Source organism: Natrix helvetica (genome assembly GCF_964273705.1).
Source record: "Natrix helvetica genome assembly, chromosome: 1".
Taxonomy (NCBI): domain Eukaryota; kingdom Metazoa; phylum Chordata; class Lepidosauria; order Squamata; family Natricidae; genus Natrix; species Natrix helvetica.
In genome coordinates this window covers 220916286-220932819 of record NC_138548.1, presented here as the reverse complement: position 1 = coordinate 220932819, position 16534 = coordinate 220916286, and positions in this window count along the sequence as shown.

Here is a 16534-nt window from a genome sequence, read left to right as displayed (position 1 = left end):
CAGGCTGCAGCTCCATCCCCCCACCTCACAGTGGTAGCACTGCCACAAGGCCTCCTGCCTCGCTGCGAGAAAGCATAAGAAGTGGGCCTCCCATACATGGGCAAAAAGTAAGACACCCCCTGAAAATAAGCCATAGTGCTTATTTTGGGGCCCAAAAGAAAATAAGACCCAGTCTTATTTTCAGGGAAACACGGGTATCTTAAAGTTGCCAAGGTTCAGAAATATGTCTGCCTCTCTCTCTCCCCCTCCCTCCCACATCTTTATATGTATACTGTATGTGCGTGTACATGTATTTACTACATGTAACACATACATGTATATCCTATTTTTCTACTTTGAGACTGCCAAATCCCACCAATACTAATCACACTGATTAATTTCCTCGGGAGTGGGGGCAGCCTTAATTTTATCACAATCCTTACTGATTACCACTTTTGTGTTACAGTTTTTTCAGATTCTCAGAATACAAATTCTGGGAAATCCAAAGGCAAAACACAGGTGACCTATGATTTGTTGGCATAACCGTATGAATGTAATTGAGAAAAGAATCAATTAAACTGTTTCATGAAATTGCATCAATAAGGACTGCCATAAAAATGATCACATGTTATGTCTATATATTAAAGAGGAACCTCAACTCTTTGTTACTTCATGGACATATTTTTAATAACAGCAATATGGAAATAGATCCCCATTGCCTTCTTTAGGAATTTCTTTTCACCTATGGCCCTGGAATTGCCTGGTGATCTCCCATCCAAGTGTTAACCAGATTCAACCCTACTTAGCTTTCTCATGTTTTTGTTCGCTAAGTACTATGGTACTAATCAATTATAAAAGTACAAAATCAATTACTTTTATATTCTCCTATAATTACCTTTATATAGCTTCTTGAAATGTATGGAAACACCACTAGAAAATGTTAAATAGAAGATTGTTGTCCAGATAGACCTGGATTGTGCTTTAGAAGAAAATTTGACCATTCTGGAGGAAAAACAAACAGCAAAAAACAAACATTCTCACCACTTGATAGAACTGTGTTCAACTCTAATTTTATGGAATATATGATGTTTGTTAACTCCGCCCTGAGTCTTTTTGGAGAAGGGCGGCATATAAATCCAAATAAACAGAAACAAACAGAAACAGAAGTATATTTTCTCCACTTCTCAGTTGGCTTTAATTTATTTTCTTTATCTGAACGTTGAACAACTCAAATGATAGACCCCTACGTAAACAGTGTTTTACTATCTTTGCAGTCTGAGAACATGTTGTCTGTCACACAATTGATGTCAAGGGTGGGCTTAACATCAGCCCTCCCACTGGAGGTGGTCAAGAGTATTGTATTCCTGGGGGTGCAGATATCTAACAATCTGACTTGCTCTGTTCACACATTATCTTTAGGGAAGCTGGCAAACCAGTGTTTGCATTTCCTGCATCGGATGAGGAGAGCACATCTTTCTCTTTCTGGTCTGGCCATTCTTTACAGAGGCCTGATTTTGAGAGTGTTTTAACAAATGGCATCACTGTTTGGTTTGGTGGTAGCAGGTCCATATAGAGAGTGGTAAGGACAGCCAAGTAGAAGGTCCATACAGAGAGTGGTAAGGACAGCTGAGAAGATTATAGGAAGCTCGCTTCCTGTTATTCAGGATACTGCTTATAAGGGTTATGTGCTTAGAGCTCGAAGTATTGTTAGAGACCCCACACACCCCATTTGACAGTCCGTTTCTGTTGCTCTCCCCTGGTAGGTGGTTTTGAAGTATCTACAGCATGACTACTAGATTCTGTAACAGCTTTGTTCCTTATGCCATCCATCTTGTAAATTCGCAGGATTCTTCCCCCCCCCCATGTATATGTATACATTTGAACTAGACTGTGATGTTTCTCTATGTCATATATGTGAGTATATGCATAATGGTTATCTTTTGACAATGCAACAACATTTCATTTTAATGTATACTGATTAGTGTACATTTAAAGTGACAAATTCTATTCTATTAAGATATTAATAAAATCCTGATTGAATACCTGGAGGGACCAGTAGTCAAATTATTTTCCATTGGCCTCCTAATCACTTGGGATCTCTTCACAGCTCCTCCACACGCAAAATATTGGCTGACAGGAAGCTATTTTACCTCCAGCAACCACAGTAGACACGGCCAGTGAAGCCCAAAGCTCTGTGCTTGGATACGACAGGACAATTCTGCAGTGGACCTAATGGAGCCATGCAAGTTTTCAACTTCTCTCTGGCTCCTCCTGTTAAAGTCAGAATGTTCACTTGGGAGAAGATTTTTCTGGGCAAGCTCAAACAATAACATGGGAAATAAAACTTTGGGGACCATGTGCGACCGAGATGCATTCTTCTACAGAAATGGAATATGAAACGCTGGTGTTTGATTTTGTAGCATACCTACAATGCAGCTTCTCATTTATTTAGATTCATTCAAAGAATCTTTACAAAAATAAGTCAGGTGGGGTAGGCAATCCAAGTGGCACCAGGGGAAATGCCACTGGGCACCATTTTGCTTATTCTTGCTTCAAATTTTTCAGTTTTAAAATCTGCCGTGCCATTGTAGAAAACTTTAATAAACAGCCAGAGGAGGGCAAATTTCTAGGGCAGTTTCCCAACATTATATTCCTATAGAATTCACATGCTGCAACTTTGTATAACAGTGATATGACGAAAGAACTCCGTATGCTCTTAATTGTGAGCTTATTCATAACAAACAGAGAGACAGGAAGGAGGGAGCAGAGGTGGTATTCAGCAGGTTGTGACCAGTTCTGGAGAACAGGTGGTGGAAATTTTGAGTAGTTCGGAGAACCAGTAAATATCACCTCTGACTGGCCCCGCCCCCATCTATTCTCTGCCTCCCAAGTCCCAGCTGATCGAGAGGAAATGGGGATTTTGCAGTAACCTTCCCCTGCCATGTCCACCAAACCACACCCACAGAACTGGTAGTAAAAATATTTGAATCCCCCCACTGGGAGGGAGGGAGGAAAGAAGGAATGTAGGAAGAAAGGAAGGAAAGGAAGGGAAAGGAAGAAGGAAGAAGGAAAGGAAGGCTATTTTGCACTAAAGGTTTTGGTACAACTGTGATTGCATAAACCCTTCCATCCCTGTTACTAACTGAACGACTGCTATCATTCACATCCATAAATTCTGATGTACAATGACATTAGGATAAATCCATGATGGCGAACCTATGGCATAGGTGCCACAGATGGCACGCAGAGCCCTCTCTGTGGGCATGCACACCGTTGCCAGCTGCTCTTCTGGTTTGTGGTGCCAGCAGGTCTTCGCCGGAACTCCGGAAAACGGCCTGAAAATGGCCAAACATCAGGCCATTTTCCAGGCTGTTTTCAGGGTTGTTTTCAGATCTTTTTTCGGGTCCTTATGTTTTCAGTGCTTTGGTATATGCAAAGACCAGCTGGCCAGTGTGCATACACATGCCAGGAATCCAAAGACCAGCTGGCAGGTGTGCACATATGCACCGGCCAGCTGGTCTTTGGGTTTCCAGCACTACCGACGGGTGCACATGCACCCATATTCTGGTTTGGGCACTCGGTGCCAAAGGATTCGCCATCACTGGGATAAATCTTCATTTCTACATACATATATTTGTAAAGACAGTTTAAAGAGCGTAAAAAAGTATAAATACAATGCATTTATACTTCTCTTAAATTTTTTTTTTTAAAAAAGGGGAAGCTAGCAGGCAGGGCGATTTGAATGCGCAGCTGTTCCGGATGCTGTCCAAGAACTAATCAGCTCCAACCCTGCTTAGCCTTTTTCTAAGGTCATTTAAGGGTAGTTGCCCCATCATATCAGGACTGAGTGATCATACCCAGTTGTCTTATCCAAGCAGAAGAAAAGCAGGATGGAATTTTAAAATAAGCAAGCAAATTGTGCAGGAAAGAAAGAAAGGAGAGGGACAGCCAGGAAAACAAACCTGTAATTCACACAAATGGGAAAATGGGGGTGTCATTTTCATATTTATTTTGATTCATGGCAAATCGCCTATGTAGAATTAGCCAATACCAGTTCTCCAAGACTTTTGAAACCAAACTTGGAAACCAAAGAGACACCAAGGTATACTAATTTTAAAATAGGGTTACTGTAACACAGGGTTGTGATACTGGTGGCTAGCGGGCCAGATGCGTCATGCGCAGACCATGCCCACCCCAGGGGAAAAACATAGCAAAACATCATGTGACAGCAATGTGATGCCATAGGTTTGACACCTGTGCTGTAACAGAAGCTTGCCTCCAGCAACCACAGTAGACACGGCCAGTGAAGCACAAAGCTTTGTGCTTGGATATGACAGGACAATTCTGCAGTGGACCTAATGGAGCCATGCAAGTTTTCAACTTCTTTCAGGCTCCTCCTGTTAAAGTCAGAATGTTCACTTGGGAGAAGATTTTTCTGGGCAAGCTCAAACAATAACAAGGGAAATAAAACTTTGGGGACCATGTGCGACCGAGATGCATTCTTCTACAGAAATGGAATATGAAAGGCTGGTGTTTGATTTTGTAGCATACCTACAATGCAACTTCTCATTTATTTAGATTCATTCAAAGAATCTTTACAAAATTAAGTCAGGTAGGGTAGACAATCCAAATGGCACCAGGGGAAATGCCACTGGGCACCATTTTGCTTATTCTTGCTTCAAATTTTTCAGTTTTAAAATCTGCCATGCCATTTTAATAAACAGCCAGAGGAGGGCAAATTTCTAGGGCAGTTTCCCAACATTATATTCCTATAGAATTCACATGCAAGTCTGATATGCTTATCCTTGTTCCCTCCCTTTATCTTTATGATAATTAAGGAGGATCCCATATGAGGCACTTTCTCAAAGTACAGCTCTGGCCCAGACTCAGATTTCTTTTATCTGGCCATTGGCTAGGTTGCAGCTCTGCCTCCTGTTTCTCTTCCCATTACAGCCAGGAAGGTAAAGATAAAGGTTCCCCTCGCACATATGTGCTAGTTTTTCCCAACTCTAAGGGACGGTGCTCATCTCCGTTTCAAAGTCAAAGAGCCAGCGCTGTCCGAAGACGTCTCCATGGTTATGAGGCCGGCATGACTAAACACCGAAGGCACACGGAGTGCCGCTACCTTCCCACCAAAGTGGTCCCTATTTTTCTACTTGCATTTTTACAGGCTTTTGACCTGCTAGGTTGGCAGAAGCTGGGACAAGTAACGGGAGCTCACTCCGTTACGCAGCGCTAGGGATTCGAACCGCAGAAACTGCCGACCTTTCTGATCGACAAGCTCAGCATCTTAGCCACTGAGCCACCACGTCCCTTTTACAGCCAGGAAGACTCTTTCCTATTCTTAGATTCCCCTCCTGACCCAGGGCTGAATCCAGCCATCTTGTCAGTGGATGTCACAGCAAGTTCTGGCTAGAAAGGCACATGGCATAGTTTGGTGGAGATTCCAAATGTTGTCAAGTGAAACCTAAACCCATTAGGAAATATCCCCTTCCTGTTTTCCTAATGATCCAAAATTGCATAGAAAGATACTGCACACAGCTATGAAATTCACATGACACATTTGACCCTTGTGAACTCATTACAACATCCTTCTTTTCCATGTCTCTTTGCCTGAAAACGTGTGCTTGGGAGGGGTAAGGTGGGAAGGGAAGAAAAATCATGTAATGAGTAACCCGAGGCACATTCGGAACTTGGCTTCTGTGTCTATTGCATCACTCCCGATTTCCAAAGAACAAAGGAACAAATGTTTGATGATTGCATGTCAGTTGTATAACACAGCAGGCTAATTATTTTTAATTATCCTGTTGTGGCTTAACTACCCCCTTCTTTTCCCTGAAAGATCTGTTTTAGTTCCTGTCTTTACTGTTTGTATTGATGAGATTTCTGGAGAACATTAAAGGCAGGATGGAAATAATCAGAATAAAAATGGACTTGATCCCATGTGTACACAATAGATACCCATTTTATTTGACTGTTCTATCTGCTTTATTCTCTGTCTGTCTTTTATATTGTCCTTTTGCATGCTGTCCTTTTGTATAGGGCCGCGGTGTCTCAGTGGCTAAGAGGCTGAGCTTGTCGATCAGAAGGTCGGCAGTTCAGCAGTTCAAATCCTTAGCGCTGCGTAATGGAGTGAGCTCTTGTTACTTGTCCCAGCTTCTTCCAACCTAGCAGTTCAAAAGCAGGTAATAAAATGCAAGTAGAAAAATAGGAACCATCTTTGGTGAGAAAGTAACAGCACTCTGTGCACCTTCGGCATTTAAACACGCCGGCCACACATGACCACGGAGACATTTTCAGACAGTGCTGGCTCCTCGGCTTTGAAACAGAGATGAGCACCATCCCTAGAAGTAGAAACGACTAGCACACATGTGTGGGGGAATCTTTATACCTTTGTATACCTTTATATTTATGCTTTTTTTGTGTTTCTTTAGGCCATACACTACAGCAATAAATAAGCATAAAAGGCAGAATTGTAAAATATCACGGTATTAATTTTTTTAAAAGTACAAAATTGTCCAGAGCGGTAAAGTCCAGTGACAACATGTTGGAAAGAAGATATACCAGTACCTCTTTACATGGTACCAGGAACATTCCCTCCTTCAAGGCTGAATTAACCATTGCTAGAACCCATCCACATGTCACCTCCTGAGTATCGTTGACCTACCAGGAGGGGCATGGGTCTAATTTACAGATTGACCCACTTAAAGTCCCAAGAACGCTGTCCAGTTCCTTGGGTCCAAAGGGATCAAAATGTTCCCAAATAACTGGGCAAGTGCGTTCCCTGGGCATCAATAAAGGACCTGCACCATGTTTGTTCTCCAACTGAGAATGGATCCAAGCAATTTTATCCAACAGGTGCACTAAGAATTCCTCTGAAGGTGAGCCTCTGAATTCCTATTATCCAGTAGGTGCAGGTAATTCTAAACAGGGCTGCCAGGTGGTTCTCTGCAGACGCAACAAAAGCGGAGAAATATTACCACAAGTTAGTAATTGTGGCTTTAATTCATGGTTGGTTTTACCAATATATAAGGAACAAAAAGGGAAGGGCCAGTGTGTAACAGAGTTTAATGTGTGGCTACATTAGAACCACCACGGACTTCCGCTCCTTCCGACAGAAATTGAAGACTCACCTGTTTCGATTAGCTGGCCTGGCATAATTATAATTATAACTGTTACAACTTCTACCTCCTGGGAGTATACTCTCACTGGTTATTTTAAGGGTAGTATTTTAAATTTAATCGATTTTAGGGCTTTTAGAGCCATATGTTATTCTTCTATACAGTTCTTTTAATCTTTTAATTTTAACCTCCTCCATGTGTATATGTATATTTATATTTATATTTATATTGTACTTATTATCTGTTATGTGTTGAGTGGACTGTACACCGCCCCGAGTCCCTTTTTGGGAGAGGGGGTGGTTTGGAAATGCGAAGAATAAAGGAGTGGTGTAAAAGGGAAGGCTTTGGTTTTATTAGTCATGATGTCTGCAGCTGGTCCAATGAAAAACTGTACAAAAGAGATGGTTTGCACCCATCCAAGAAAGGGACTGAGTTACTTGGCATTAAATTCACAGATCTTCTGGATAAACATTTAAACTGAACAGCGGGGACAGAGAATTAATTGATACAGAACATTTCTGTCCCCAGCAATCTAAAATTCATAGGATTATCAGTGCATGTAACACAGATGTTTCTGCCGGTAAGATTATCACTCCCGCTATCAAGCAAAATCAAGCATTTAATAGTGAGTGCCATACCATGTGCATGAATCATACAAGTTGCAAGAAAATAAGGGCAATCAGGCATAACACAGGTTATGTAGACAGTAAACACAGGGTCAATCAAAATGGACTCAAATGTCTATACACCAATGCACAGAGTATGAGGAATAAACAGGGCGAATTAGAAATTCAAGTAAAAGAGGGCAGATACGATATTGTTGCCATTACAGAAACTTGGTGGGATGAAACCGACAAATGGAACATACAGCTAGAAGGATTTAAATTATTTAAAAGAAATAGACCAAATAAAAGAGGAGGTGGAGTTGCACTATATATAAGAAATAATTACCTCTCTACAGAAATAGAGCACAACAATGATGAGAACTATCTTGAATGCATTTGGGTCAATATTAAAGGTTGAGGGGGGGATGACATTGCCATAGGTCTATACTACAGGCCACCCAACCAAGCAGAGGAAGTAGATGAACTTTTTGCTAGTCAGTGAACTAAGGTATGTAGGAAGCACACCACAATAGTAGTGGGGGATTTTAACTACCCTGACATCAACTGGGAAACAAACTCTGCACCAAGTGGAAGATCCAACAGGTTCCTAACAAACCTAGCAGACAACTTTGTTTCCCAAAAAGTAGAGAAGGGAACAAGGGGATCAGCCATATTGGACTTAATTCTCACTAACAGAGAGGAAATGATAGAAGGTGTTGAAGCCACAGGAACCCTGGGGGCAAGTGACCATGCAATATTGGAATTCAACATTATGCAAACACAAGTAGCAGAACAAAGTGAAACTAGAGTCTTGGACTTTAAGAGAGCTAATTTCAATAAACTTAGAGAGAGCTTGGGAAAAATTCCATGGATGAGAATCCTCAAGGGGAAAACAACTCAAGAAGCTTGGGAAATTTTGAAAAATGAGATTACAAAAGCCCAGTCTAGCACAATACCAATCAAGAAGAAAAATAACAGCTCCCAAAAGAAACCAGCATGGCTGCATAAAGAACTCTCTGACAAATTGAAAGACAAAAAAGATAAGTATAAAAAGTGGAAATGGGGGGGGACATAACTAAGGCAGAATATCAGCAAATAGCCCGAGCATGTAAAGATGAAGTGAGGAAAGCTAAGGCTCACAATGAAGAAAGGCTTGCCACAAAAGTAAAAAATAACAAAAAAAAAAAACTTCTTCCAACATGTTAAAAGTTAAGGAAACAATTGGTCCATTGCTGGGAGAAAGTGGCAAGAAGGTGACAAACATCAGGGAGAAAGCAGAACTATTTAACTCATGTTTTGCATCTGTCTTTACACAAAGGGATAAAACAGTCCAACCTATCAAAAACAGCACCACAAAAATCACATTAGGAACACAAGTTGAAATAGGGAAGAAAATGGTAAGTGAGCACCTGTCTACCCTAGACGAGTTCAAATCACCAGGACTGGATGGATTACACCCCAGGGTTCTGAAGGAACTGGCAGACGAGATCTCAGAACCACTGAACTATATCTTTCAGAGATTCTGGAGCACGGGGGAACTACCAGAGGACTGGAAAAGTGCTGATGTGGTTCCCATCTTCAAAAAAAGGGGGAAAAACAGATCCAGGAAACTACAGACCTATCAGCCTGACCTCAATATCAGGAAAGATTCTGTAAAAGATAATCAAGCAACGAATTAGCAAACACTTAGGAGCAAACAAAATAATAGCCAAAAGCCAACATAGGTTTGTCAAAAACAGATCATGCCAGACTAATCTTATTGCATTCTTTGACAAAGTGACAAAATTAGTGGACCAGAGGAATGCCGTCAATATAGTTTACTTCGACTTCAGTAAGGCATTTGATAAGGTAGACCATAACCTACTACTAGATAAAGTAGAAGAATGTGGGTTGGACAGCATCACCACCAGATGGATTCGTAACTGGCTGACCAACCGCACTCAACGTGTAGTCCTCAATGGAACTGCATCTACATGGAGGGAGGTATGCAGTAGAGTACCCCAAGGCTCTGTTTTAGGCCTAGTATTCTTCAACATCTTCATCAATGATTTGGATGAGGGAATAAATGGGGACCTCATTAAATTTGCAGATGACACCAAGCTGGCAGGAATAGCCAACACTCCAGAAGATAGGCTAAAGATACAGAAGGATCTTGACAATCTTGAACATTGGGCACTATCTAATAAAATGAAATTCAATGATGAAAAGAGTAAGGTTCTACATTTAGGCAACAAGAACAAAATGCACAGGTACAGTATAGATCAGCGATGGCGAACCTTTTTTGGCTCGCGTGCCACTAGTGGGGGGAGCGCAGGGGGGTCGTGTGTGGGCATGCCGCACCCATAATGCAACATGCTTTTACATGCGTTTTTTGTGCTCCCCAGGCTCCAGAGGCTTTATATGAGCCTGGGGAGGGCGAAAAGAGCCCCCCCGTCCCCCCAGAGGCCCTCCGGAGGCTTCAGGGACCGTCCAGAGGCTTCCCTGAAGCCTTCGGAACGCTTAAAACGACCCTCCGAGCAACTCGGAAGTCACTTCCGGTTTGCTCGGAGGGTGGTTTTAAGCATTCCGAAGGCTTCACGGAAGCCTCCGGACGGTCCCTGAAGCCTCCGGGGGGGAGGCTCTTTTCGCCCTCCCCAGGCTCCAGAGGCTTTATATGAGCCTGGGGAGGGCGAAAAGAGCCCCCCGCCCCCCCAGAGGCCCTCCGGAGGCTTCAGGGACTGTCCGGAGGCTTCCCTGAAGCCTTCGGAACGCTTAAAACGACCCTCCGAGCAACTCGGAAGTCACTTCCGGTTTGCTCGGAGGGTGGTTTTAAGCGCTCCAAAAGCGTCAGGGAAGCCTCCGGACAGTCCTATAAAGCCTCTGGAGCCTGGGGAAGGCGAAAAATAGCTTTTTAAAAGGTGAACTCAGCTGGCCAGCGCGCGCATGCGCGCTGGCCAGCTGACAGGGCAGCGCCTCGCGTGCCCTGACAAATGGCTCCGCATGCCACTTGTGGCACGCGTGCCATAGGTTCGCCATCACTGGTATAGATGGTATCTTGCTCAACATTAGTAACTGTGAAAGGGATCTTGGAGTCCTAGTGGACAACCATTTAAATATGAGCCAGCAGTGTGCAGCAGCTGCCAAAAAAGCCAACACAGTTCTAGGCTGCATCAACAGAGGGATAGAATCAAGATCACGTAAAGTGTTAATACCACTTTATAATGCCTTGGTAAGGCCACACTTGGAATACTGCATTCAATTTTGGTCACCACGATGTAGAAAAGATGTGGAGACTCTAGAAAGAGTGCAGAGAAGAGCAACAAACATGATTAGGGGACTGGATACTAAAACATATGAAGAACAGTTGCAGGAATTGGGTATGTCTAGTTTAATAGAAAGAAGGACTAGGGGAGACATGATAGCAGTGTTCCAATATCTCAGGGGCTGCCACAAAGAAGAGGGAGTCAAACTATTCTCCAAGGCACCTGAGTGAAGAACAAGAAGCAATGGGTGGAAACTAATCAAGGAGAGAAGCAACGTAGAACTGAGGAAAAATTTCCTGACAGTCAGAACAATTAATCAGTGAAACAGCTTGCCTCCAGAAGTTGTGAATGCCCCAACACTGGAAGTCTTTAAGAAGATGTTGGATAGCCATTTGTCTGAAATGGTATAGGGTTTCCTGCCTAGGCAGGGGGTTGGACTAGAAGGCCTCCAAGGTCCCTTCCAACTCTGCTATTGCATTATTGATTGGATTCATCCTTCCTCTTCCTCCAGCGGTGCTTTAGACATCTTCTGACCCTTTTCAACTCCCTCAACTCCTCTGTCAGACGTGAGGAATATTGGAAGTGGTAGGCCAAGAGAGGTCTCATAGGCACGATCTTCTTCGAGGCCTCAGTCACCTCCCTACTCAGGGCAATGCCCAGGGCCTCAGCAGGATTATGCACAAAACTTCTTCTTGGAAGCCTTTGAAATCAGTTGCCAGAGGTAGACCAATAGATGAGGTGGTATCTTCCTATGGAAAAGGGTAGCATAAGAGAATCCCAGTGTCATTTAGGGCATGAACTGACCATGAACAGAGAGGACAAACCCTAACCCTGAGCTGATATTGCCACTACTCTGACAAAAAACAACAACAACCCATATACAGTGTGCGACCACTATTTAAGTTGGGGCATAAATGATCTGGGATAAGGCAAGCCCCAAGGTGGCCATGAACTTCCAAGATGCTTCCAAGACAGGGGATGCTCCAAAGATGAAAGATGTCAGATTGAAGTCCCCAAGGGCTATAAGTCTGAGGAACTCCACAACCAAAACCAAGAGAGCCTCCAGCACAGTGGTGGGAGTCATTTTTTTTACTACCATTTCTGTGGGTGTGGCTTGGTGGGCATGGCTTGGTGGGCGTGGTAGGGGAAGATACTGTAAAATCCCCATTCCCTCCTGATCATCTGGGACTCGGGAGGCAGAGAATAGATGGGGATGGGGCCAGTCAGAGGTGGTATTTACCAGTTTGCCGAACTACTCAAACTTTCCACTACCAGTTCTCCAGAATTGGTCAGAACCTGCTGAATACCATCTCTGCTCCAGCAGCTCAGAAAGGGAGGTTGTTACACAGCAAGGAGCAGTGACTTGCGGTGAGGTTTATGGCTGGTGAGGCTGGTGACGTCATCAGGAAGGCGGGGAATGGGACCATGTGTGCCGCCTTCCAGAGCGCGCTCCGCCAGCTCGCGCTCCGCGGTCCCCAACATCAGCTGCTTTTCAGTGCTTTTCAGTGTGTCTAGCGTTTAGGACATCCGGCTATCTTCCTAAACGCCAGACGCACAGAAAAGCAGTGAAAAGCACTTCGCCTCCAAGCCATTTCGTCTTGATGATGTCGCCGCAGCTGCTGGGCGCGGCCGGCCGGAGGTAGCCAGAGTGGCGCCGAGGGGTCCGGGCAGACGAAAGAGCGAGCAAGCAAGCGATGGAGGATCAGGCAGCCTGATCCTTGGTCGCTTGTCTGCCGGACTGCCTCGGCGCCGCTCTGGCTACCTCCATCCGTCCACGCCCGGCAGCTGCAGTGACATCATCAAGACGAAGTCCAGCGGAGGCAGAAATGTTGTCGGTGCTCCCGGACTTCGCCTTGATGACGAAGCCACAAAAGCGACTGGGGAATGACGAGAACCTTCCTGCCTCTGCTGGACTTCGCGCGCTCCTCGCAACTGCAATATACATCCAGAAGCGGCTTTTGTGGCTAATGGGGTTTGGGTTTCCAGCGCAACAGCCCCTGCCACTTCTGGATGTCTTTTGCAGTCGCGAGGAGTGCGCAAAGTACAGCAAGGCAGGAAGGTTATTGGTGCTTCCGAGAACCCTCCTGCCTCCGCCGGTTGCCCAGCTAGCACCACCCTGCGCGCGCACCTCCTCCTCCTCCCTCCTCTTCACTCCCCAAAGGCTCTTCTCCTTACCAGAGCTTAGCGGGAGCCATGTAAAAGGGATGGGAGGAAATATATATTATTATTATATATTATTATTTCATGATGAGAGGTGAGGCTCTGCCTCCCCTGCCTCCCCTGACCGCACGTCCCTGGCAAGGAGATTGGTACAGTAGTAACAGTTCCAACAGATCTCATGAGTCTACCTTCAAAAACAGTGTCTCACAACTGGCAACTTGTGAACAGCACTTTTGAAAGCCAACAGAAACTCCCAGATGACAACTGTTACTCCTTCTCCCCTGCTCTGGGTCTTGGTTGATGCCATACTCTAAACCTGGTCAGACACATTTCTAAGAGGGACAACCAGTGGTGAAATTCATTTTTTTTTACTACCAGTTCTGTGGGCGTGGCTTGGTGGGCACGGCAGGGGAAGGATACTGCAAAATCCCCATTCCCTCCCCACTCTGGGGCCAGTCAGAGGTGGTATTTGCTGGTTCTCCGAACTACTCAAAATTTCTGCTAGTGGTTCTTCAGAACCTGCCAGAACCTGCTGAATTTCACCCCCGGGGACAATCCTCCCCCCACCTCAGGCATAGCCATGGCTCAGTAATGCATGCCAGGCTGGCCTGTTCCTCACTAATGAGATCACAAATAAGAGGAGGCATTTTTTTTTAAATTAAACAACCTGGCATTATGAAACAACAGCCAAAGCCTGGCTCTCTCTCAGTCTGTTAACCAAAATCTGGGCAGGAGTATAGAAACATATGAAGAGTGGTTTTAGGAACTGGGTATGTCCAGTCTAGAGAAAAGAAGGATTAGAGGATGACATGATAGCAATATTTGAGGAGCTGCCACAAAGGAGAGGGGGTCAATTTATTTTCCAAAGCACCAGAAGACAAGACAAGAAACAATGGATGGAAACCAATCAAGGAGAGAAGCAATCTGGAATTAAGGAGAAATTTCCTGTCAGTGAGAACAATTAACCAGTGGAACAGCTTGCCTTCAGAAGCTGTGAGTGCTTCATCCCTGGAGGTTTTTAAGAAGAGACTGAACAATCACTTGTCTGAAATGGTATAGGGTTTCCTGCTTGAGCAGAGGGTTGGACCAGAAGATCCCCAAGGTCCTTTCTAGTTCTATTTTGATTGATTGAGAGGGTCAGAACATGGCATTGGTACCAAACATCAGAGACATCTTCCCTGGGAGTGATCCACCCTTTGCCTCCTGTCAAACTGTCCTATTCCCATCACCACTTTAATAGATTGACTCACCCCAAGACCTCAGAATCATTGATCTCCATTAATTCTTGCCTCCTGGCTCCCCTAGCTAGGGTCCCTCCATCTACTTTGGTATTGCGGATGTCTTACTAACAGCCTGGAGATAGTGATAAGCTCCCATGGTGCTTAGCCCTGCCTTTAACAGCATTGGGAGCCTGAAGCCACTAACGCCATCCAGTCTAACAGCATCACCTTAACCAGTTCCTCCCACTAGCCGACAAGCTATGGCCCAACTCATTTCGCTCCTCTTCGCAACTCTCTCCTGAGTAAGAGGGTGCCCAGTTAAAAGCACATTTACTCATATTCATATCTACATTCACTCACCTACACTTCATATCTATGCATTCCATTCCTGATAGTGATAGATTAAACCTGCCCTGCAGAAATGCAGGCAGAGGTTTAGTTCAAGTCAAACAAACTGTTGAAAAAGAAAACCATGCATTGGCTGACTATGTAAAAGACAGCCCAAAAGATGCATAGATGCAAGTTAAAAAACTGGAGTTTACTGAATGTACAGGAAATAAAACACAAATAATAATAATAATAATAATAATAATAATAATAATAATAATAATAATAATAATAATAATAATAATAATAATAATAATAATAATAATTTTAATTTGTTAGCCGCTCCCTCTCCACAAAGGACTCGGGGCGGCGTACAATAAAACATATAAAAACATAAAAACATATGTGCAAACACATAAACATCCAAATACACACATATACAGAGACATACATGCACGGAGGAGGTAACAATTACATCACATTAAGAATATTAAAAAATCAACCATTAAAATACCCCTTAATAAAACACAATTTAAAATTTAAAAGGACTGTCAGGAGGAATAAGAAAAACTACGGTTGAGCCAGGCCAGATAATTGAAAAAGGTGGGTCTTAAGCTGTACACGGAAGGAGCGGAGATCGGAAGTAATCCTGATGTCACGGGGGAGGTCATTCCACAGGGCTGGGCCCATCACAGAGAAGGCTCTGCTCCTGGGTGTCGCCCCCCGACACTGTTTAGTGGACGGCACCCGGAGAAGTCCCTCTTCATATAAAATCATATAAATGATTTAATAAAAACATTAACAGAATGCTTGTGAGGAAATTGTACAGTCAATTTCTGCAAAAGACTGAGGGGAAACCAGGTAAAGATAAAACTTGGCAATGGCTTACAACTGAGACATTAAAAAGGAAACTAAAGGCCTATCTTTGGCTGCTCAAGAGCAAGCTATTTGACAGCTGATTGTATTAATCACGGCCAAAAATTGAAAAATCAGTAAATGATTCAAAGTACAGATTGTGCAAAGAAGCCGAAGGAACAATAGATCATATACAGTACTCAAGCTCATGCAAGATCATATAAAATGATTATTTTAAAAAATGACATAACACAGTTCCCAAAATGATTCACTGGAACATCTGTAAAAATTTTCATGTGCCAATAATTTAAAATTGCTGGGAACACACAGTTGAAAAAGTAGTCAAAAATGAGCAGGTTAAAATATTGTGGGATTTCCAAATACTAAACACATAACAAGAAAGTGGTTGGTTGAAAAGGAGAAAGTGTGTATAATTGATGTGGCAATACCAAGGGCTAGTAGATTACAGATATTACTCTACTTACAAAACTTTGAGTTGCAAACTTTCACCAACACAAACAAACTGATCCACAAGTCCTCCTTAGAAGGTCCTGGAAGTCAGGAAAAAGTGGGAAAGGTTTAGTTTCTGGAATGCTGCATACATCAACAGCACACCAGAAATTAAATGTTTCCCATCTTCTGCTGCCTTCTCTTGTCTCCTCCTGAAATGCCTGCAATGAAGCACCAGAGTGATAATGAAGAGAAGGCAGCACAAAGAAGCATCAATCCATCACGATCTAGAACAGAAATGGGGAATTAGGGCCCCTTTATAACTTGTGGACTTCAGTTCCCAGAATTCCTGAACCAACCATGCTGGCTCAAGAATTCTGGGAGTTGAAGTCCGCAGGTCATAAAAGAGCAATAGTTTCCCACCCCTGAGTAGACCAAGGTGAATATATTGGAGGGGGAGAGGGAGGGAGGGGTGGGTTCCTGCCAGTTCTAACCTCTTCTATAGAAGAGGTTCCACAAATCTACAGTGCCATTTAGAACCAGTTCCAGCTCCCGCCCCCCACCTGTCCACACAT